The 26,904-nt window shown below is 32.8% G+C and overlaps 2 protein-coding genes across 11 annotated transcripts in view; one reads left to right on the forward strand and one right to left on the reverse strand.

Annotated features, from left to right (window-relative positions):
* The window catches only part of LOC126770117 (acyl-CoA-binding protein homolog), a 152,130-nt gene that overhangs the window by 66,750 nt on the left and 58,476 nt on the right, over positions 1-26,904 (reverse strand). The window lies entirely within an intron of this gene.
* Positions 1-26,904, forward strand: part of LOC126769931 (rho guanine nucleotide exchange factor 15) — a 115,266-nt gene that overhangs the window by 29,024 nt on the left and 59,338 nt on the right. For 7 of the 10 annotated variants that reach the window (XM_050488924.1, XM_050488925.1, XM_050488923.1 and 4 more), the window contains one exon: positions 11,434-11,463. The exons of 2 other annotated variants lie outside the window; for them this stretch is intronic. The gene's annotated coding sequence lies outside the window, so the exon portion shown is untranslated. Of the gene's footprint in view, positions 1-11,433; positions 11,464-19,392; positions 19,522-26,904 lie in introns of those variants that run through there. One more of the 10 variants, XM_050488928.1, reaches the window with a different exon arrangement.

Below are 26,904 nucleotides of genomic sequence, written 5' to 3' on the forward strand. Positions count from 1 at the left end.
TACTAATGTTATAAATGCGAATGTAAGTCTGTTTGTCTATTACGCTTTCACGGCTAGATGACTGAACAGATTTTGATGAAATTTGATTGAACCCCGAAAGGAAGGACATAGGCTAGTTTTTTTACAACACGATGGGTGTTGTTGTAAAAAAACCTCTCTTACCTAGAGCATGCGGGCGAAAACTATTCGTAAAAAAAATCAACTGTTTATATGTTTTCATAGAAATAATATGTACTTGTAAGGCTTTGCCCTAATCAGTCTCAGTCTATTTCATTCAATTAATCGCTTACTCCATTCTTAATTTGAAATATGAAACATTTTTTTAACGTTTTAATCTTCTCATCAAAAGGAAGGCCATGGCTCAGCTGTGGGATATTTACACCGTCTTACTATGCTATACAAATTTCTATTTTTTCCTTTTATATAAGTACCTGGCAGCAAAACAGGGCGTAAATTTAAGACTAAAAAGATCAAAAGGTTGAGTTATATTACTCAATACTTTTTAACGATATCAATTGAATTTTGAGATAATCCATATGTATAATACTGTAATATATAACAAGCGTAAAACCTCTTTTTTCTGATTTTTTTAATTGAGTGAATTCCTTATAAAAATGTGCATTGTAGCTATAATAGCTAACATGAATGCACATTCGAGTCACGGGTGAGAGGGTGGATGAACTTCTTGGCGCACATGTGTGGATACTTCAGTCTGGCGCGACGGACGGTTGATTACGTGTACCTTGGAATCGATTTATAAAAACATACCATTTACTAGAAATAAATTGAGCACATATTCTTTCAACTATATTGATATATTTTTTTCATCCAATGATATGATTTAAATGGATCTTAAAAATCAAGTCGAAGCAACAAAAATTTATTTAATAAAAGTTTGTGTTGCCATGTTTCAACTAATATTTTTGTTGAATTATCATTCTTTTAAATTTTTCGTGCAATAAATTTTAATCAACTTAACCGTACCGTACCGTAACAGCCTGTGAATGTCCCACTGCTGGGTTAAAGGCCTCCTCTCCTCTTTTTGAGGAGAAGGTTTGGAGCTTATTCCACCACGCTGCTCCAATGCGGGTTGGTAGAATTCACATGTGGCAGAATTTCAGTGAAATTAGACACATGCAGGTTTCCTCACCATGTTTTCCTTCACCGTAAAGCACGAGATGAATAATAATCACAAATTAAGCACATGAAAATTCAGTGGTGCTTGCCCGGGTTTGAACCCACGATCATCGGTTAAGATTCACGCGTTCTTACCACAGGGCCATCTCGGCTTTTTAATCAACTTAATTCCAACCAAATATGTAGAGAAGAAATTAGATAATACTAAAATGGTTTTTTTTTTCGATTAATTACAATAAAATCGAAATTTTCGTTGTTATGTTGTTTTCGTTTATAACTAATTGATTTTAAATGAGACTGCATTTAAATACAATGGTTAAGACTTTTAAAATCCTCTTTATCTATATCAGTAAAAATTCCACTTTTCAGAATTAATTATTAACTGCTTTACTTATTATTACTTATTACACGTTGCTTAGCGACTGCGTTTTATCTCTTTCTCTCATTGTTGATTTGACATTCAAATGATGAAACCGCAGCAATATTTACTGTACCGTTCTCGCACTGTAAATATTTTCTATATTTAAGTAAATTTACTGGTGGTAGGGCTTTGTGCAAGCTCGTCTGGGTAGGTACCACCCACTCATCAGATATTCTACCGCAAAACAGCAATACTTGATATTGTTGTGTTCCGGTTTGAAGGGTGAGTGAGCCAGTGTAATTACAGGCACAAGGGACATAAAATCTTAGTTCCCAAGGTTGGTGGCGCATTGGATATGTAAGCGATGGTTGACATTTCTTACAATGCTAATGTCTAAGAGCGTTGGTGACCACTTACCATCAGGTGGCCCATATGCTCGTCCGCCTTCCTATTCTATAAAAAAAAAAAAAAATCTTTCGAAGCAATATTAAAAAGTTGTTAAGCTCGTTAATGTTATGAAATAAGCATAACTAGTATTATAAAAGTTTTCTAAGGTGTGGCGAGATACTGCTGACGCCCTACTTTGAAGACCACCAATAAACATTACCAGGGTTGTATACTGTTTACAGTATGTGATAAAACATATCTATGTACGTGTAGAAATTAAATGTTAAATTTATTTTATCTTTGTTATTAAACGTATAATTTATTTACATTAAATATATATTAATAAAAATTTAAAATAGCTACTTTTATGTTATGACCGTATAGAATAGTGGTCAGAATGCTAGCAGTATTCCCCTTTGAATCGCTCTGATCCTCTGAGCGAGAATATACCAGCCCTCCTTTCACCAATAGAGGCAATAATACGAGTGGTTATATCTTTAATATTTTTTTTCACTACAAATATTAAAAGAAATAAAATACAAAGTATACTTATATTTTATTCGACAGTTTAGTTACAATTATTATTTTTATTCCAAAAGATTTTTAGATAATAATGTATAATAATAATTTGAGTGAAAATTTAACGTCGATAGAAGGTTCAGCATTCTATATGCAACGTCTGAGAGAAACGTATGACGCCAAAAAGGGTCACTTTTTTATTTTTTTTTAATAGCACACTTACAACATACATATAAAGCATTGAAAAGATTAATTTATAAAACAATAATAGTATATGTAATTGTGTATGCATGTCGATTACAAGTGTACATAGCACTTCCAGATTCATCTATAAATTCAAATTAAAAGTAACAAAAAATCATCAGTCATCAGTCGTCATCAAAAAAATGTCAAAATTAAATAATAAATAATGTCATTATTATAAAAAAAAACTTAATAAAAACTTTTGTTACATCTAAGCAAGAACTTAAGCTATTTTATTTACTTTGAACATATTGCTTATATATTTTTAATTTACTTAAAATACCTAAAACTTCATAAATAATAATTAATTACTACAAAAGTTCTTCTTAATCAAAAATGTCACCAGGTTCCATTGAGTTTGAGACTTTAGTTAATGTATTTTTCAACTGTTTTATATCTATTGACAAATATGTTTTTGAAAATGTAATAGGGGCAACCCTGTTTTCTACCGAACACAAATAACTCTGCCTGAGTTATTTGTGTTACGGTTTCTGAAGTATTTTATAACAATCGTAACATAGTATATATTGTTTGTGTCCGTGGTCTTTATTGCATTGAACTGCAGAAATATTTACTGTTGGCAGGGCCTTGTTTAAGTTTGGGTAGGTACCAACAATTCATTAGATATTCTACTGCTAAACAGCAATACTTAATATTGGTGTGTTTCAAGGTGAAGTTTCTTAAAAGGTGAGTAAGTCAATGTAACTACAGGCACAAGGGATATAACATCTTAGTTCCCAACCTAAATGGAAAGTAAATATCAATCAATCAATCAACAGCCAATCGTTGTCCACTGCTGAACATAGGCCTCTCCCAAGGTGCGCCAAAGCTCCCTGTCCTCCGCCTTCCGCATCCAGTTGGTGCCCGCCACCTTCTTAAGGTCGTCGGTAAATATATTATTATATATTATTGAAAGTTGTCTTACATTCAATAACACTAGATGTTAAAAATATACGACGACTAGCTGACTTGTGCCCACTTCATTGGGCGGTAAACATTTTTACTTGTGATCGATTGGCCGAACATTAATATTTTTTTTTTGTGCTTATTTGATATTTTATATTATCTCTTAAACTAAGCAGAAAAACCAAAAAATAAACTGTAAAAAACGAATTTCATGTAAATAAAATTTCCTTGGTATATGAAAAAAACCGTCTACTAGAAATATTACTCAATAGATTACGACACGGTCGCGGTTCCATACCTATGTCGTATTATCTCTTTAACGTTTGGTACGAATTATATGCAGTAAAAGGTAAAAGTATTTTGTTTTAAACAATTTAAACGATAAGTTTCATTATTTTGATAAGAATTCATAATTGTTGATAATATGACCAATAAACATAACCTTACGATTTTCATTATTTTTTTATTGTAAAAATCTACTTTTTGACTTAAATATAAAAGTTAAACATATGCTGTCACTGACTTTTTTATAGGCATTATCAAGCTCTACAAATTTTCTCTAGAATTTAATCATATATCTCTCATCGTTTAGGCAGCGTTCGTAGGAAACGTTTTCTCCGACTTGCCAATCCCACTACTACGAAAAATTCTTTTAATTTTTTGGGTTATATATAGCCTATGATACTCACAAATGATGTCGCTTTCTATTGGTAAAAGAATTTTCAAAATCGGTTAAGTAAACCCAGAGATTACCCCCTACAACCTCACAAACTTTACCTTTTTATAATATTAAAGTAGATGTAGAAGCATAGAGTTAATATTTGTGGTAGTTAAACGCGTGGTTTTTAAGTGTTATTAAAATGAATACACCCATTATATATTTAATTTACTTAAGAAAAATAGTTTGTTCTTAGTGTCTGTGTATCGATTCATATCTACTTCCTGAATCGGTGGTAACCGGTTAAATCTTTTAATTAGAATTGTAAAATGACTTTTCAAAAGCGTAGTACGCTATTATTAATAAATAGATCTTGATTTATATGCAAATATTATATTAAAATTACACATATTTGATTAGATTTTAATAGCCAGATAATTAACAATCAGTAACTTCAAAGCAGGTTTCATTATTCTCAATAAACAATTCAATTGTGAGCTTTTTTTGTCGAAGCGGAAGAACATTCACTTTCTTCGTTACGAAATCACAGTTATAATCGATAATAGCATGCGCTCGCGCTGATAAAATCTTAAAAGTGCGTGTCGATAGATCTTCGGCAATTTACTAGGTATTGAACAGACGTCTTTAAATACACACATATAATTATACGGTGTGTGCTTTCACTGCTGTGATTAGAAATAAATAAAAATAAATCTTGTCTATTAATTTTATTATTGTTTTAATAAAGTTAAAGAAAATTGTATATTAATTATTTAAAAAAATAATCACAATATTTCCTTTCGCCAAAAATTTAAATATTTTATTTTTCGCACATTAAGCTATTTTTATACACGTTTATCTACTTAAGTGCTTATCGATATTATGTGATATATTATAAAAACGCTCTCTTTTCGTTCTCATATGTAAAAACTTTTAGTCAGAGTAAAAGTATTTATGCAATCAAATATTATATTAAAGAATTTCACTGGATTTTAAATAAGTAAAATTAAAAGTTGAATTAATCTGTTTTTTATTATTAATTGAACTCCTAACTTATTTCAATCAGGGCGGATTCTTAACGTAGACTAGCCACTGCGTAAGAGATATAATACAACCCACAACTGAATGCGCCATGAGATACCGGAGTTTAGATGCAGCATCAAACGCACTTAGTGTTTTCCGAGGTATGAAAGTGTAAGCACTGGCAACTTCCGAACATCGAACTGCACCTATAAATTTCTCGACGAACAAACCCAATTTGTTTTAATAAGCCCGAATTGTGATTTGATATAAGCGAAATACAACTCGCCACGAGATCTTCTAAACTATCCGCCCGATTGACTTAATAGTTGTCACGACGTAGACGCTCACTAAGAACCAATTTTACGCAAATCTTATTCAAAAGATATTTTTCTTCTTATCTACCCGGGACGATTAGCTAGTATTTTATAAAAATGTTTAATAAAATGTTGCAACCTAAAACATATATAAAAGCGTTTATAGATAAAAAAAAACAATAAAAACCAAATTACGCGCCAATAAAACCGACATAGCTAGACGATAATAAAAGTATACTATAAACTGTTTTAATCAAATTCCAAAATACGATGATTCATTCGCTTTTTACTGACTCTTATACAAATTGAGTGAATGATATCACGTTGTTACGATTCATATCATAGACCATAGAGAAAAGACCTCAACTATCAGTGTATTTTTAAAAGGCTTTCATTCAGACGTGCTCGAAGCGTGATTCACGATTATTGCCCAAGAAGCATTATTGTAGGTCAACGTACAAAGTCGAAATCTGTCGTACGAAATTTGACATTGAATAACACGTATTATGTTAGTATAGTTGAGTGGCCTAGTGACGATGGCAAATTGCGCAAATATTAAAAACGAGTATACCTCATATGATTGTAACATTGAAAAAACTTTTCCAGAGAAGTAATTTTGAACATGTAACAATAAACAGTATCTGATTTTTTAATTTATACGAAGTAGGACTGGTAATTGTTGGTAAGTACCACCATTGTCCAAACGCATTGGCATTGTATGAAATAAATATGTCAATGCTCCACGGCGTTTGGAACTAAGATGTTATGTCCGTTGCACCTGGAGCACTGGCTCACTCACACTTCAAAACGGAACAAAACAGTACATAGTATTGCTGTTTGGCGAAAGAATTTGTGTTTCTGTAATACCTACCCATGGTCTTACATAAACCCCTACTAAACAAGGAAATTATATACTAAATTGGGTTGTCACCAAACTCGAATCTCACCATAGGACACTGTGAAAATGTCGCAAAGTGACATGCGATATTGAAAATAATAATTATGACGTTTTAATTAAAATAGCGTATTACCGTAAATCCATGTTCAACATTTCAAGATTGAGATATAAAGCAAGTTTATTTACACAATATCCGTTACGTGGAACTGGTAAAATTACCAGTCCGATACAACAGTATTCAATATTGATTGATAGTATGATTTCTATGTAATTTTTCCAAGTGATTTGCGTCGATCCGATAACTTATTTGATACAAGATTATATGAAGGATAATAAAAAAACGTGAAACTAATATTCGTGGATTTTAATACATGAATCATTTATTAGTATAAGTAATTCAAATAAGTACGACAAATTAATTTAAAATAGCTTAATTTCTTCTCGATCACAGCCGGTGTTATTTTCTTATCTTGTCTCGTAAAATGATATTAAATTTGGGTACGAGCGTTAAATAATGAAGTATACTTTGACTCAATGGCATATTTATTTCCGTAACAGCCTGTGAATGTCCCACTGCTGGGCTAAAGGCCTCCTCTCCCCCATTTTTGAGGAGAAGGTTTGGAGCTTATTCCACCACGCTGCTCCAGTGCGGATTAGTAGAATACACATGTGGCAGAATTTCAACGAAATTAGACACATGTAGGTTTCCTTACGATATTTTCCTTCACCGTAAAGCACGAGATGAATTATAATCACAAATTAAGTACATGAAAATTCCGTGATGCTTGCCCGGGTTTGAACCCACGATCATCGGTTAAGATTCACGCGTTCTTACCACTGTGCCATCTCGGCTTTATTTATTTGAATTAGCCAAAAATAACACTTATTTGTCAAATATAATTCAGCATTATTTTTTATTAAATAAGCCAACAGGTACGATCCTGTTATAAAAAAAAAATCTGTTGGTGCAACGTCAAGTGTAGCCACTTTTTAGTATCTCAACGCACTCAGACGAGTATAAGAGTTCCATTCGCATTTATATTATTTGTATAGATGAAAGCCTAGTTAGAAAGTTTTCCTTATTGCCGTTAACATAACTCATTATTTAGTTAATATCGATAAATAATGGTATGTAATAAAATAAATTAATACTCATTGTCGTTTTAACTTGCTTTCTACTTAAACACTTGTCCCGTTACGATGTTACGTGCTGTTGTAATGAAGTTACGAAGCTCCTTCTTACGTCATCAGACATATGTTCTTAAGCTTCGCATGGGTTTCATTAATTTCTTTATCAACGACTACGTCACATGTGTGTTTTTCATATGAATCATTTGGATTTATTTTATCTACGTCTATATGCTTAAACAAGTTTTAAACATATCGGTTTTAAACGTTTAGAGAGTTTATATCGGAAATATATTTTATTTTAATATGAATTAAATAATAACATGGTATTACGCAACGGGCGGTATTCGGGAGTTTGCTTCATATTTTTTATTTATCGATCCCACAGTCGCTTAAGATCAGAGAATTTAGTCAGTGCGTCCTGCTTGTTATGTCTTACGGTGCCGAAACGTGGACACTGACCGTACGCGCGATGCTTGGGGTTTCTCCGGAAGATAGAATCCGAAATGACATTCGCCAGAGAACTAAAGTCACAGACATCGCGCGTAGAATTAGCACGTTGAAATGGAAGTGGGCTGGTCATATCTCCAGGCGCATTGATGGCGGACAACGCTTAGCCAAACGTACTCTAGGACGCCCTGTGGTAAGGGAAGGACTGACAATTTAAAAAAGGTGGCAGGTACAGGATGGATGCGGGCTGACCAAGATCGGGATGGTTCTATGGGGAATTCTTTCGTCCAGCAGTGGAAAGCGATAAGCTGAAAATAAATAAATAAATAATTATGCAACATTCGTAACAATGATATTCTTTTTATAACTACGGGGATATTATTTTAGTGGCCACATTGATATTCAATTCGTTCTCCGTTGTGATATTCTCAATAGTTACTGTGACTAATCCTTAATTCTTTGGTTTCAGTGTCTCTTGACGTTACTGTTGCACCATAAACAATTATGATGTATTGTAATATATCTATGTAATCTTTGTATTTTTTTATAGAATAGGAAGGCGAGCGATCATTTGGGCCACCTGATTGTAAGTGGTCACCAACGCCCATAGACATTGGCATTGTAAGAAATGTTAACCATCGCTTACATCACCAATGCGCCACCAACCTTGGGAACTAAGATGTTATGTCCCTTGTGCCTGTAATTACACTGGCCCACTCTTCCTTCAAACCGCAACACAACAATACCAAGTACTGCTGTTTTGCAGTAGAATATCTGATGAGTGGGTGGTACCTACCCAGACGAGCTTGAACAAAGCTCTACCACCAGTTAAATGTGACAAACTAGTTATGTTATGATATGTAACTAAAGGCACTAGCAAAATAACATCTTCGTTCCCAACGTCTAGGCGGTTGTAACCACTTATGTATTTGTCAGTCTGCCTACCTATATTGAATTTAAATAAAATCGAAAACGTTATGTTTTTGATGATTAAACTACGGAATCACAATAATGTCAAGTGTTTTACCAGATTAACGTTAAAATAATTTAATTGTATTGTAGTGTAATAAAATTATATGTAAACGCTTTGTTATATTTCATCATTTGAAAAACATACATTGTTTAGATAGGCCCAATGATTGGCGCTCTTGGTATGTTATTTTGTAAATATAGATTTGTAATTATTATCGACTCCGATGACAATTGCTATGGCGGCGACTGTGATGTACAATTAAACACTGTTATTTAACAAAACTGTAAGGAAATATAGTTTTAATTTCTATTTAAATTTGCATACTGGCTTAATTCTATCGACCTCAAATAGGAATAGGAAAGCCAAATCTTTATTTTAATATATATAATTCTTCTGTACGTGTAATGCCACTGAACTCTTCCTGTACGGCTGGACGGAGCTTAAGACTGAATTTTGGTTTAGGATGCGACCTATATGCTAAAGAAATAAACAAAATTGTGCACCCAGGTTTTAATATCTCCAACCCTAAGTATTCTTCTATAACATATGGTACTACGATTGTTATTGTAATATTTTCACAATTAAAACCAAGTATACATTATTTATATGAGGGCTGGTTTTGTTCGTATTGCTTTGTCCGATGTACACATAGCACATAATAAGTAGTGACTAATCGAGAGCTCGGTGTACACAGCTGCGCTTATCTGCTAAAAATACCACAAATGCTCCTTGTTTTATGAATTTTATACGAATTTAATTGACGGGAAATAAGGGCAGAACAATGAACAGACTGCATTTGTTTTTCTAATCTTTTGTCGAAACTTCGTATCAGTGAGAAATATAGTTTACATCATCATCATCATATCAGCTGAAAGACTGCACTTTGTCCACTGCTGGACAAAGGCCTCCCCCAAGGATTTCCACGTTGTAGTTTACATGAAATATTTTAAAGTAACAGCCTGTTAATGTCGCACTGCTATACCTATAGGATAAGATTTCATGCTTGACCGAGGGGTGAAGGGTATACATGTGGTTGATATACCCTTCGCATGAAGTTGCACTCACTGGTCCATCGCGGCACTTAATATTTTTTATTAATTGACAGTATTTGAAAACAATATATAAAAAAACCTTTTAAACCAGATTCGGAATCAGTAGTAGCTTCATGTATACTAACTGGATTTAATCAATCTGTTAACGTCACAATTAAAAATATGTAGATACTGGATGACGCCAAAGTAATGACCCTATTTGGTACAGCTGCAACTTGATTTCTTAATTAAAAACAATGAATATTTTTTCTATATTTATACACTTGCAGTGATATGTTTCTTATTTCTTTTGCGCATTTATAAAAAAAAATGTTTTTCCATCTTATTAATTTTTTTAACATAATGAAAATTATATAATCGAGTGCAAATTAAATTGCATACGATATTTCTCCAACATTGCATTCAATTGTTTATAAAAGTTACATCTGAACAATTCTCCGATCAGTGCATACAAAACAGATGCAATGCTTACGTATGAGTTTGCGACAATCGTTTATAATTATAATGACTTTCGCTCAAATCAGGAACAATGAGTTGAACAACAATACAAGTGATCAACACTTCCGTATCGAGAACAAAACATCGATTCCGTGTAAATTACATTCGTTCTCGATTGATGCTCTTGTTTATCACATTTCCGTTTTAATATTTACTTCGATATGACAGATTTATACTTCGTAACTGTTTTCTTCAATCAACGTTCCATTGATGAAATAGTCTTATAAAAAAACTATTAAGCAAATACTTTAGTTGAAGCCTCAACTTGGTCCGGGTTTAGCAATTTTTTTAACTATAAAAAAAAAAACTCATGACAGTGTTTCAGAAAGTGTTTGTCAAAAGTCAATATCAAACACGAATATATCCAATGAAAAGAAATAAAGATGAACAAACATAAGTTTTTATTTATGTTATACGGGCAAATATGCCACCTGATGTTTAGTGGTCACCACTGCCCGTAGACATTGGCAATGTACGAAATATTAATCAATTCTTACATCGCCAATACACCATCAACCTTGACAAGTTAAGTATTACTGTTTAGCGATAGAATATCTGATGAGTGGGTGGTACAGACCCATACGGGCTTGCACAAATCCCTACCACCTAGTAAATATTTATATTATAAGTTTAAATTAATAAAATTGAAGGGCAAGGTTGTTTACGTTTACTCCTCCTGTTATTTCGTCTTGAGACTGTAGTGGTTCCTTAGTTTTGTAGTTCTCATAAAAATTGTGGATTTAATATCTTGACGAACTTAAATTATTTTAAAAGTAATTTAGTCTTTCTTTAAGATTTATTTGCTACGAGATAAACGGTATAGTGCTAGTTGTGTGAAAGTTATCATCGCCACTCTTATAAATTCTGAATTCTGCCATTGTTACAGATTGCTGCGCCCGCGCCGTTCCCACACCTGGTATGATATGTTTGTATTAAATATGTGTAATTAATTTCACTTTTTATTCCAAAGGAAAGTTGCTACAAATATGCTTTATTGGTTACAATATTGTTTTATTTTTCTACTCAAATCGCTCAAAACAATAACTATATATAACTAAGTAAATATCTTAAAATCTGTACCCTGAAAACTAATCTAATTAAAATAATGACGATACTTGGCTTCCTAGACACCGACGATGGTAACTTTTTTTTTAATTGTACTTTAATTTTAAAAAGGGCATAGAGATTATCTCCTTCAAAATGTACTTTCTGCATACAACTTACATTACTTTTATATGCTCATTATTCCGTCCGTATCCGTAACAGCCTGTGAATGTCCCACTGCTGGGCTAAACGCCTCCTCTCCTCTTTTTGAGGAGAAGGTTTGGAGCTGATTCCACCACGCTGCTCCAATGCGGGTTGGTAGAATTCACATGTGGCAGAACTTCAGTGAAATTAGACACATGCAGGTTTCCTCACGATGTTTTCCTTCACCGTAAAATTCAGTGGTGCTTGCCCGGATTTGAACCCACGATCATCGGTTAAGATTCACGCGTTCTTACCACAGGGCCATCTCGGCTTTTTATTAATTTCAACATATTTATCAAAGTATCTATCTTACCATTCGATCACTTTTCAGCGGAAATGATGATTCTCACCACAACCGACTATTAAATTTGACATTTAAGGGTTACGAAAAGCGAAACCCGATGCTGTTAATTGCAGATGAAAAATGAACGTTGTAATGCTACCAAAAAAGGGAGTCCCGATTTGGAAATTACATCATTATAAAATATTTTTATACAGGAAGTGAGTTGCTAGCACCTTTGCTGTTTTTAACCTTATCTGTCTATATATCTCTTTATCCCTAAGAGAAACCCTAGATAAATGGCTGTATATAACTTATTGGTAGAAAATAATAGGATATTAATATTCTTATATATAAAACAATAATTTTTGTTCTTGTGCTTACTTTATTTCACTCATCACTCATCTGATTTACACAGCCCGACTCTATAGAACTTTGACCAGAAGAAGTCAGCTTACAAGCATCCCAATTGTAGCATTTTTTTGTCGCTTTATAACTTAGAACTAAAAATGAGCCTAAATCGATTTAGTACACAATACATTTTATTCTGCAGAATCTAGATTTCGTTACTTTTAAACTATTTACATGTATTGGTTATATATATGTAAACTTTTTTTTGCCGCATTTCGAAAACTTTAAAGCACTTGTTTAACCTGTCTCATTAACTGCTGGGGAAATTTTTGACAATACTGAGTTCATAGCTTGCTATTTCGCACTGGTGAGTCATTGAGTAAATGTTACGTGCGTTCATTCATTACGCGTGCTTACGACGAAAAACTTTTACTTACAACTTTTCTGAAGAATCGGAGATGCTGCAACGTTACACCTTTAGAATTAAAGTGACGTAGCTTATTTTTTTATTTAATTCTTTCATGTTGGAAAAGGCAAAGGTATAACTATGAATTGCCTTAAAAAACTTAAAAATTTTGAAATTAAAAAAAAATATTTTGATCAACTTATCAAGATACAAGGCATATAATAAATGCCTACTATTAGAAATGACTATATACTAACAACACCACTTAACACTCGTTGGCATATTTCTCTTCATATGTGTATCTTACCGTAACCGTACCGTAACAGCCTGTGAATGTCCCACTGCTGGGCTAAAGGCCTCCGCACCTCTTTTTGAGGAGAAGGTTTGGAGCTTATTCCCCCACGCTGCTCCAATGCGGGTTGGTGGAATACACATGTGGCAGAATTTCAGTGAAATTAGACACATGCAGGTTTCCTCACGATGTTTTCCTTCACCGTAACGCACGAGATGAATTATAATCACAAATTAAGCAAATGAAAATTCAGTGGTGCTTGCCCGGGTTTGAACCCACGATCATCGGTTAAGATTCACGCGTTCTTACCACTGGGCCATCTCGGCTTATACTAGGCCATCTCATGTGTATCTTATCGATAGATAAATAGTAGCTTCCATTTTTTAGATGCGACATTCATATATTTATATATTACTTAAAAATAGTATATAAATTTAGTTCCATTAATGTAATCATGGAATAACATAAATATAATTTTCCTTTAAACATAAAGATAGTTGCTATTGGCAAAGATTTCATATTTACCGCTTAACCACACGCAGGAAATTGTGTCTTTTTTGCCTATAATTAAATAATTTTAGTGCAATTACGGTGATTCATTTTAAAATAGGCAAAATTATACATATATTGCTTTCCTTATTAGCATCAATATACTGATAATAATATTTATTAAATATTATTAACATTGCACTTATAAGCATTCTTACTGGAGTCGTGTATCTTTCTTACTTGAAATTTAAAACGGTTATGATATTTTCCCGATTTTATTACGATCCAACTTCGACTGAAACAGAACTGGATCGTTGTTTTATTAATATACGTCCAAATGGCAACGATTACGTTTCGATTCGATTGCGATAAAGTGACAATTTGTTACTAGAATTGGTCCCCTGATCTGTTATATTTGAATAAAGACCAGCCTATGTATGCAGCACGCTTTACAATTTATGCGCGTAAAAACTGAGAGGTGCTTTGATTCGTTTCCTGTTTATATAAGTGAACTTCCTCCCAATCAATAAAAATAAATATGACCATATAAAATGCACGGTAGTTCTAGTTAGCGCTCAGTCAGGATAAATTATGCTCACGAAAAGGAGAGTTCTTGTACTGCAGGTTCGATTTCAAGTTCAACGACCTGACCACTTTCCCTTCTTCCTGACTTACCTTAACTTCGCTTAACGGATATTTGCTTTTCACCAGTCATGTTTTATTATAGACGTTTTTTTTCTTCAACGTATTGGTACGGCCGTGATCCTAGATGTCCATATTTGTTGCTTAACATTTAATAAAAATAATTAATAGGCGCGGAAGTTTGTTAAAGAGCCGAGATGCGTTGATTGAGAAAGCGGATACAAATTCGGACAGGCACCACAAAATCTTCACGTGCTTAATTTGTGTTTATAATAAATCTGGTGCAAGGCAAAATAGAGAAGTGCCGTGAGGAAACCGGCATGAGCTGTATTCACTCGTTTCTACCAACCCGCATTGGCGTGCAGGAATGTTTACCTCAAAAGAATAGGCTCTGTCCTAGCAGTCATTTACAGCCTCACTTATAGCTTTACTTAAACTTTATTGAAAAAACCTCGTAATAAGATTACGATTAACAAAACAAAATTGTAAGATTACAAAAGAACAAACATTACGGTTGCCGAAATGAAATTTATAAAGAAGTGTTGACGTCAATATCAATATATTATTATTGGCTCTCGTGATAAGACAAAAACACATTCGTTTTCTGACAACGTGACGATCGCATTTACCAATAGGTAATGACTAAAAACGACGAATGCGGCTAATATAAATCGTGACTATTAAACAAAATGCAGGCAGCGATAGATAATACTTTCAAGCATATTACCATAACTTGTATGCAAACAGAAATTCACTATTGGTTAGGGCATCTGTTTGTACAGAGCATTATTTGTCTATCAATGTTAGCGATGTTTGTTTACATTTTGATTTAAAGCTGATATATGTATATATATATATATACTTTTTTTTTATTATCTGTATTGGCAATGGCTGAAAATGATGCTCGCCAGATCCATGATTCGAAAAAGATGGACGCGGAAGGCGAACCTTTGACGCATCTTTCGATATTGTGCCAGCAGTGGATTAGAATTAACTGATGATGATAATGATGATCGAATAAACCATTCAGATCAAAACGGATCACGTTTAAATGACAATACGATAATCTGACCTTTTATACAACAAGGATCGTTTTCACACCAAATAGGTACTTAACGGCTCATAATATTGCCTGAAAATTTGATAATACTTATCGTTACAAAAACTCCAAATGTGATGGATGGATCATTATGTTAAAAAAAACTAATATAAACTCAACAATACTATCCTTCTTAACAGCACATCTGCATTTTAATAATAAATTAATCCACTATGTTAAATATATTTGAGTAATATTTAATATAGCATTTAAAATTGACACCATGGAGCGTTGCTGTGGAGTGTAAGCAAGCTTAATGGATCATTAGCCAATAGTTTAACGTAGTCGATTCTCTAATCAGCTTTTATCGTTAAGCTATTGAAGCTTGGAAAGCGATTTACTTTAATCGCTTTATTGATATATTTGTTTTATTCTCATTCTGACTTAATGTAAAGATGATTGTTACATTTGTATCAGAATTCATTCCAGTTACTTTTAGTTTCTATCTATAACTAGAGTTTGTTAACTCCGCTATCAACGTAAACACCAAACCGGTAAAACTCGTAAAATTACTAATCAGGAAGATTTTTTAAATTGATTTTCATATGAGATAAGTTATTTTTTAATACAATAGCGTCGAGTATTTTAGAATTCGATTCAGACGAAGTCCCCTTGAATTGTTTTCCAAACATTGAATGCGTTTGTATTGCGTTCGCACGGTACAATTGTCTTATTAAAATGAAGTAGGCGATGTTTTGCAAGTCTCAAAGCAAACCTATCAAGTGTTGCAATCTAATAGAAACGCGATATAGTTCAATGTACACTGAAATCTAATTACATCGCATTAGTTGTCTATTCACGGACTTTTTGTAATGGAAATTGTATTGTGTCTCGTTGATTAATAAACGATCCTAGAAGTAACACATGTTAGTGCATGTTTTCGTGTAGTTCATATTTAACTTTTTTTTTAATCTCTTTCGTACTTACTCTCTTTATTATTCTATAAAAAAAAAACATTTCAATTAGTTTTATCAAAAATAACAATGTTGCTTCTAAATCCCTTTCGTCAATTGTTCTTGAGGTATTTCTTTTTGAATTGTTTGTAGATCTTCACTAACTAAAACATTTGACTTTATTCTAACTTAATATGAACATTTTTTTAGTATGACATGTGTAGCTAAGGCTATAAATGTATATTACGTTTTAAACAAGTGTGAATCACTTTGACACAACCTTATAGATATTTTATTTTTTTATAAAGAAACAATTAAGTTATTTAACTTGCCTATTTTTTATCCTATCCCTCTTCATTTGAGTTGAATTCCTCAGCAGTCATTTGTCGAGGCCGACCAGTCTTACATGTCTAGTATGATATCATGTGTTTAAATAAATACCTAAATAGAATCGCCTCGGTATAAAAAACTTAACTGATTTAGAAATTAAGCCATATAATGATTTATAACTCTGCTATGTTAGGTACTTTTTTTAAACATATAAAAGTTCGCTGCCTGGTATTCAATTCAGCAAAAGAATATGATATTTAAATCAATTTAGTATTAGACCAAAATTGAATATTATAATCCAAATTATTTCAAAACTGATGGATCTTGTGTAACGTAAATTAAAAATTTAATAAAAAATAATGAAGTCGTAAAAATAAAGGTTAATTCAAGGAATTAACGATATATACAATTAAGTAGGATTATAATATCAAATACAGAAAGCGAGAAGCAAGACACAAGATACGTAAATAGCGCTGGTTGACAAACTTTTCTAGAAATTGAGATGCATGTAAACAGTTACACAATAAACATTTCTACAAGGAAGGAAACCTTAGCAGTGGCCGGGCGGGCTTCTGTAAACTAAGACGCGTAATCTGAACAGTTGAATTATTATGTGTCCAGGAGAAGATTTGTTACAGTTGATTAGGTGTTACCTTTCTCTAGTAATGAAAAAGATTGCTTCAAATTAGCACTATTAAGATATTTTGCGCTAGGAAAAACTGCAGCGTCAATACAGTATATAAGCTTGGATAGCGTTACATCTAACACGATTCGGTGTTGCTTTATTGTTTCGAAGGGGTAACATTACGAAAATTTTTTTTATGCAATAGGAAGGCGGACGAGCATATGGGCCACCTGATGGTAAGTGGTCACCAACGCCCATAGACATTGGCATTGTAAGAAATGTTAACCATCGCTTACATCACAAATGCGCCACCAAGCTTGGTAACTAAGATGTTATGTCCCTCGTACCTGTAATTACACTGGCTCACTCACCCTTCAACCGGAACACAACCAAGTACTGCTGTTTTAATATTGGCATGCGAACTAGACATTTCATTTTCTGTTTATTAACAAAACTAGATTTGTCCTTTTCTGTACCCCGGACAACGTGTATGTAACATAACGATCGGTTGATTAATTAAGATCGAAATAAATTAACAAACTAAAATTCGCATATTACTTCCTTACTTAAATTATAAATGCAAAAATCAGTTACTACCTAAACTTAAATAACGACTTTTTTTAAAAAAGGAAAACGCTTTAGAATATTATTATTGGTTTTATAAATTGCGATGGTCGTGGTGAAATAAGGTTGCTTGATTGAATAATGCTCTGTATTGAAGGTCTTTACACAGCTTGGAATAAATAAAGCCAGTTGCCGTATTGAAATAACACGCTTATAATCAAATACACTTGTGTCCGAATTAGGAAATGATTATTTATACACAACTTTGTATTATTAAAGAAAAATGTAAAATAAAACAACTGGTTTTTATTTTGGCTTTTGTTCTATGCTATTGTAACTGGCATATAGAATATATCGATGACGATAAAAAATATTTTCCATGGAATCAACTCGGCGATCGTGTAGATAATTACGGGTTGAGGTCCACGAGTCTACTGACATGCATTCCATGTGTAATTACACTGCGGCTGAGTTGACTTGCACATATACTCTGTTACTGACCTGGAAAATATTCCTTATAAAAAAGAACTCATTTAAACATTGACATAAATTAGCTATAAACTTAGTCTTTATACATGCCTTAAGTTGAAATTTGCGCATCAGTAGAGTTTATTGGCTTACTTTGTACACTACACCTGAATCTTAACTGGAGATCACCAGCTTAAATCCGGGCAGATACATTAGAAGTTCGATATTAATTCGTGTTTATTATTAATCTTATAGGTGAAAGAAAATATGGTCACGATAGCATGCGAAAGCGATCCCGTGGCGCTCCTCGTTAAGACGGAAAGGGTACCGCTGGTTTTTTAGTGGGTATTCCGATGTTCGGGGTGCACTCTGCGCCTTGGACACCGGCGAGCCCCACATACCCCCCCCCCCCACACTGTTCCCGTGGGGGAAACGTGTAACGCGTTTTTCCAGCTTTAAAAAAAAGGTGAAAGAAAATATAAGTTTACAAAACATTGATGCGCTGTTTGAAATTCTGTCATATGTCAATATAACTCCACTGCTGTTCCACAGCACGAAATGATAAAGCTCCGAACTGTATCCTTAACAGGAGATGAGTTGTAATATATTTAAGGGCTGTAGTTAGAACGAATGCTAACACCAATTCTAAAAAAAAACGTAGGAGCTCTCCATATTTCTATCACAACGATGCCAATATTAGCGGTTAAAATTATAAAGATGCTAATCGTACAAAACATTCAGTTTACAAGTATTGCGTTCGTCATAATATAGTGATTAGTGTCGTCGTGATAATAATGGCTTTTTACTTTCAATTCTATAATGACCGTTATCCGATAATGAGTAGCATTAATGTGAAACTCATTATTTTTAGTACAACAAAAATTCATAGGAGCTACGTCTTTTGTTCTTTTATTTCTTTCTCACCAAAAAAATGACCTAAAAATTCTATTATAATACCGTATTATTCGCAAAAGTTACGATAAAGGCTTATTTATCGAAGGCTTTAAGAATGTATACAGGTAGGTGGTACCGTCCGTTTCACCCAGTTCCGACTGCCCCGTCTGGGTCGTGTCAGTTGGCGGGCGTTCGTTTGACGCGTAGAATCGTTGCGACCATTCCGACGGTAACATGTGTACGATCGATTTATTCGCGTTATAAAATCTCCCGCTAAGAAAACGTACTAATAATAATCGTCAATGTTAATGATATTGTGACTGTTAGTTATATATGTTACTTTATATGTTACTCAGTGATGTGAAGTGTTGTGTCTCGGATTGTACGCTACAGGTATGTTTGGAAAGACGGCTCGTACAGTTATTAAATCTTATAAATCATCACAGACTGAATAATTACGTACTTATTTGGTTGTTTTTTTTTTTTTTTTATAGTGGTAATTGACATAACGGTTTTTATTCGAATATGTTCGGTTTTTAACCGATTATCAGTTACGAGTCAGAGGAACATTTAAGTTATTATATTATATTTGTTTTTTTTTTTCTTTAAGTTTTTTCACTCCTATGATAATTCGAGAATTATTATATTTCAGCAGTTGTTTTTTATAACTGAAAGTGTTATATTATAAACCTTTTCGTAATTAAATAAGTATTAAAAAATTCACTTATTGCTTCATATTACGCAGGCAATAAAATACGATGCACATTATGAATTATTATTTATATATTATGTTAATTTATAGAAATAATTAGGTTAATTTTGTTTGTATTTGACCACGTATGTAAAATTTTATTAACTTAATATAAAAGCAAGTGTAATTAACCATAATTACACCATGTAAGAATCTTTGTATTGTATTCATATTTTACAAAAACAGCTTAATTATTTATTTATATTCAAACCCTGAAGTGCAACAGCACGTTTTCTTCTCTTGATATTTACGGCCTACTAGTGTAACGGTCTTTTGACCAAATGAATTAAGAAAAAATTAAATTGTTTATTTTATATCAGTCAGTCGGTTTATTATATTACGGTAAATTAGCTCCGAAGAATGTTCAGTTCGAGTGAGAGTGAATGTGATTATTATACGTGTTATTTGAACCGTATCTCATATTACACAGAATTGTAAAGGTTTCGTAAATACTAAGGCTACGTTTCCTAACTCTGTAAACTGAGGCCGTTATCTGCTATAATATATAAGGTTTTAAATTAACTTATTTAAACGAGTCGCTAGCGCATCATAAGAGCATTAAATATCAATTTCTGTTTTTATCGAATCGTTAATGTTAATCAGCAACCGGTCGTTTTTGAGTTACTAGTAACTAGCCGTTAAATGCGTTTCAATATGTTATGTTTTACGTCATATACGTATGACACTTAAACGTTTATCGTTCATCATTTATCCGTAAGTGAATCTTTTCTTGATAATAGTAACCGGAAATATAATATATTTCTGCTAATGCTTCATCATCATAAATACTCATTAATCTATTATAAAAATAAACGTATCGTTATTAAGACATATATTTACGTTATTTCAGTCAAATGAAACCGATTATTACCGGTGGTATGATGTGTGCAGGCCTGCTGGGTGGGTACCACCCACTCATCAATTATTATACCGCCAAACGTCAATACTCTGTATTGCTGTGTTTCGGTTTGAAGAATGATTGTGTCAGTGTAATGCAGGCACAAGTTATATAACAACTTAAAGCCCCATGTTGGCAGCGCATTAACGGCTTAAAGATTTGTTTATACTTCTTGCAGTAGGCGAGGTGGGCGAAAGTAACCACGTACCATCCTGTGGCCTATTTACTAGTTTATATTCCTAAAATAAATTTATTTTAAAAGGTTTAATATAAAATAATTATAATTTCAATTTTAATTTTAAAATATCCTTTCCATAATTACGATTTAATCTGTTAATATTTTTCATAATTATTATTTATATTTCATTAATCACTCGTGGTTATATTATCCATCATCATCATCATCATCAGAAGCCCAGGTTTCCACCTGTGTCAGTTCAACCTTAACTAAACCATTGTTTGTACCACTTATACTACTTATACAATATACATGTTTTATAAATGTTAACTACGTTTCTAGAACTTACGGACGAGATGTCAAAATATTCTAGCTTTTTTTAACGGTTTTTGAATGGTTAAGGAACCGAATGAAGTTTTAGCAATGAATAAGTTTTATTGTTTTTTTTTAAAGACTGTCTTATGACAGCAACTTTAAAGCCTATTTAATTATATATAAGTAAAATAAACATAAGCAAACGTTTTATAATTTTTTATTAAAATTAGAATTTGATTTACGTTTAAAGTTTATCTGAAATCAGCTCGAAAAGAATATTCTTATCACTTAAAGCGTAGGCGTAAAATGTCAAAATTTACAAGGTTTTATTATAGAAATTTTTGTCCCTGGATGATCTATTGTTTCTTGTATTGTGTTGTCTATTCTTATTTCTTATCGTTATCGTTTCTCCGATCGGACCAACGAAAGCTAAGTTCTTTACTTTTTGCATTTTCATATTTTTGTTTTCAAGTTATGGAATGTATTTATTTGTTTAAAATTCAATACCATATCGCATAATAACTTGTTCCCCTCGTTAGTATGAAGTGAAAAATATCGTATGTAATCGGAAATACCGTAATGCGGTAGGTTATTTTAAAAATATGACTGTTGGGTGCAAAACTGCGTTCCAAAAGTGATACTATCCATCTATGACTAATACTTATATATTAAGTAATAATATTCTCGTTCTATTAATTACTTATGTTACGCCAAAAACGCTTTTGTTACGAATGTATGCAAAAGCGAAATCATCTAGTGGACATCGATTATAATTTCAAATAAATTAGTAGGCGATTATTAGGGATTTACAATTTCTTACATCGCCAATGCGGCAACACGATGTTACATACCTTGTGCCTGGAATTACACTGGCTCACTCCCCCTTGAAACCGTATTACAATTTATTGTAAACGTACATACACACATAACATAAATGGTAATGTCTGTCTGTTACACTTTCATGGATAAACTACTTAACTGAATTTAATAAAATTTTGGTATGAAACAAGCTTAAATCCTAAGCAAGGTCACAATATAAATGTTACAAAGATATGTTAAAAATAGCAACTTAATTGAATGCTATACTTTAATGTTTGATTGATTACTGTTTCAATAGCAAAATATATGGTTAATTGAAATAATATTGTCGACGAATAATAATAACATGCTCTATAAAATCATAATAATAAACCTACATAGTATACATTGAATACCTGACCCAAAGTTAATTTGCCACCAAGCGAAACTGCTTATGAAAAAAAATGCTCTTTCCAATTTTAATTTATTTGAACCTCTTTTGCTTCGTCTTATCCTGCTAGTCTAACTGCTTAAATAGTCGAGCTGCGCAAATACCTACCACCAGTAAAGTTCCTTGTGCAACAACTTCTGTGTAAGTACCACTCATTTATTCTACCGCTAAAGAGCATTTCTTCACAATTTTGTATGCTTATACCTAAATACCATCCGTTGATCCATTTATATATTCGTCATCTTATCAAAAGACGGACGTGTTTTAAATTATATACTTAAAAAATAGTAATATACAATAAACTTTATATAACGCTCTCGGCAAATGAAAGTGAAACGACTTCTAGAAATTATGCCGATCATTAAGATTTGATTAGCAATTTAGAACTGCATATGAAATAAAGAACAGTAGACGTGGGTTTCGAAACGCTTCAGTTTATAGTTGTGCACAACACAATGTTTGTAACTAATAACTGTCAGAGAAATTTCCGCAAACTGTAGTGCGACTATACTTTTTGTTAAGCACACATCAGTCAAATCTTATAAAAAAATTTCTGAAGTGTTTCTTACACTGTATACACACGGTATTTTCTTTTTCACACCGACGGTAGTGTTTAATTTCGACTATCAACGTTTGATTTTAGTGTTTCTTCTATATTTACACTGGTGGTAGGGCTTTGTGCAAGCTCGTCTGGGTAGGTACCACCCACTCATCAGATATTCTACCGCAAAACAGCAATACTTGATATTGTTGTGTTCCGGTTTGAAGGGTGAGTGAGCCAGTGTAATTACAGGCACAAGGGACATAAAATCTTAGTTCCCAAGGTTGGTGGCGCATTGGATATGTAAGCGATGGTTGACATTTCTTACAATGCCAATGTCTAAGAGCGTTGGTGACCACTTACCATCAGGTGGCCCATATGCTCGTCCGCCTTCCTATTCTATAAAAAAAAAAAAATTTAATTTATGTTTTATAATTCCTCAAACTTATATGGACACATTTCTGAATGAATATGCTATCCAACGATTTTTTCAAATCGGATTCGTAGAACCGATATACGCACGTTCGAAAAAGCAAACAAAACGTTTCACCTTCCCCGTAACAGCCTCTGAATGTGTGGGACATTGCTGCTGGGCCAAAGGAATCCTCTCCTCTTTTTGAGGAGAAGGTTTGAAGCTTATTCCACCACGCTGCTCCAATGCGGGATGGTGGAATACACATGTGGCAGAATTTCAATGAAATTAGCCACATGCTGGTTTCCTCACGATGTTATCCTTCACCGTAAAGCACGAGATGAATGATAATCACAAATTAAGCATATGAAAATTCCGTGGTGTTTGCCCGGGCTTGAACCCACGATCATCGGTTAATATTCACGCTTTCTTACCACTGGGCCATCTCTTCTCATAACATTAATATTGATGACAATAGAGTAAGAGTTGATAATAATTTAATTATTTTCATTTTCAAATCCATGCAATATTCTAAGCTGTTGCTATGTAAGTTGAAGTATTTGTAACGAGCAGTAATATAAATCGCAATCCCTAACGCAGAAGGCATTCACAATGATCGATGTTCGCGTATCTTCCGTTTTTCTTGGCTAATATAATTTGATGAAACAATAAGACCATGAAATGTTCTTTATATAAGGTCATCTTCACACGCTAGTGATTACGTCCGATTATAAACGATTACATTGTGAAGTAACACCATGTAATCACATTTTACATCACTATATCCTATGCGAATGGGATAGGATACATGTCGTAGAGGATATCCATTTCCTGTCTCGTTCACTCTCTTTAATTTAATTTTCTTTCCTCTTCGTATCGGAACACATGCAAGGCATATGTGGGTCATCGTCTCACGCGAGTAAACGCGATTAGCTAAGCTGTTCACTGTGTGAGGTAACGCGGCACAATCAATGCAATCCTTCCTTTAATCTAGATGAATATCATATTTTATAGTGTTTTATAATAAGTGTAAAACAACTCGTCGATCGCGACGTCACACTATGTATTATATAATATTTATAAACAAACACACACATATAAATAAGGTTTTCTGTGTTGTTTATTTTTTTTAATTATAACAAATTATAATTAAATCAATAATAATACGACTTCACCCGCCAACTTAAAACATATATATGTGTGCGTTGTATGCTCGGAACGTATATATGTCTATAACTATAGTCATTAGCTTGTGTGTGCTAAAAAGGATGACACTTTGAACGGGTCGATTAGATGAAGTTGAAGATTAATGGTGTTAAATACACCGTTACAACTTGCGAAAGACTTGCTTTATCGTATAAGCTGTGCATTGATAAATTATTCAGGACCTTGCTTTTTATAATATATATATAATGATGCTAGTTCAGTCGTACGCAATCTATTAAAACGATAATAACTTGAGTAAAAGTTCTCGCCAGGCTACTCACAGATCATATTATATGTATCTAAAAATAAAAGTTTTAAAATGATTACTGTAAAAACCATGGCGGCATTTAATGGTGGCAAGAATACTAGAAGCTTTGCCTTTTTGAATAGTAATTCCGATCCTCTAGCCGAGAAATAAACCCTCCTGTTTCCAGTAGAGGTAATGATAAATATTACTCAAACGTAGAATATAAGATATTATACACACACATATGTATGATATACTAATACTATGATTTATTTTAATCTAAATAACATTGTTAACCAATGTTCTTTAATAATGAAAAGTAGAAATAATACAAATACAACGCGTTGTTCGTATAAAATATAAATTCACGATAATTGATTTGGAAATTCTTCGTAAATTATTGTGTATGTAGTAAATATGACAAAATATAAATTTCTACAACAATAATTGCATCGGTTACAAAACTAGATAGATATGTACGCAATCAATTATACAACAAGTAATAATTATTAAGATTTATTTACACACAAATTATTATCTAAAATCTTTATGTAAATTATGTATATACTAAAGTAGGTAATCTGAAAAAATGACGCACAGATTTAGTTTTCTTACTATGCTACAAACACACGGGATTCTTTTTTTCGTCTATTAAGTGTGTGATATTTAATTCGACCTTCAATACAAAGTTTTATTTTATTATACTGAACAAGAACGTTTTAAAAATTGGCAACACAAGGTAGACAAACAATTAAAGTAGCGAGGGAAGAGTATCCAAGTCCAATCCAAAGGCTTCACGAATAAAACTTAGAAAGGAAAATGCTTACGACGGAAAAAAATATAAAATCAGCGCAAAATCTTGTGAGACATTTTGCGTCACGTAATGAGAACAACTAACCCAGATAATCTCGATAATCTACTCGTATTAAGGTGTGTTGGTATGTAATCAATAAGTATATATTAAACAAAGATGATGTAAGAGCCGCTTAAAGAAAACATTAAGTTTTATAAACTTATTTACTACACTAATAGACAATTTTTTTTAAAAAATTCAGTAGTTTCGGTTTTACAGTCATTTATCACTTGGTCCTAAATGTCAACGTCTAACAAATACAGGAGTGCGAGGCGGAAAGCGACGGACGGCCAGTCGACCAATTTAGATTGTCGCGATTATCCACGCGTATTGAATTTTGATAGCCAAAATGAAAAATAAAAAATATTACTGTATTCTGTATTATTACAATTTTGGTTAAAAATTTTAAGATTACTTCTTTATATATATAAATATATATGTATAAAAACTAACATATTAATGATTTAAATTTTGTGATAGTGTAGAAAACCCCAAGACGTACACGGGGACGTCAAGGCTGGTCTAACGGCCGGACGTAGCCGTTTTTATAATGAGCATTGTGTGGTGAAACAATGCTTGAGTTCAACTCATGTGTGGCAGCATATGGCGTTAGAACCTTCACACTTAGCGGCATGTTTAAGATATATGATAAGGCAATGAAACAACATATTTCTTTTAAAATTCCCTTAAATTTGCTAAAAAATGAGAATATATATAACGACTCTATGTATATGTCCTTTAATTTTTTGATATCACACTTAAATTATAAAGTTATTTTTTTTGGATATTTGTTACCAAGTCACACTCAAAGAGCTGAACGGATATAAATAGTCGGTTATATCGTTAAATAGAAAAACGTGTACTTTTTAAAACATACGAATAAATAAATGAAAAACAATGCTGAGTAAAAAACGAGAGCAACGGTTAGTGATAATATAAGTTTCTTATGTCTTATTTAATATATACAATATACGATTACGATTTTACGATTGTACCTTTAATATTTTCTAACATAACGTAAACCGGTTCAAATTGACCTAGTAACAGCAAAAAAACCTTTAGCGTTCTTCATTGAGGGGTCTCAAGAAACCAGTTTGTGGGAGTGAAGCCCTACAAACAAAAATAC

This window comes from Nymphalis io, chromosome 8 (assembly GCF_905147045.1).
Source record: "Nymphalis io chromosome 8, ilAglIoxx1.1, whole genome shotgun sequence".
In the NCBI taxonomy this organism is placed as follows: Eukaryota; Metazoa; Arthropoda; class Insecta; order Lepidoptera; family Nymphalidae; genus Nymphalis; species Nymphalis io.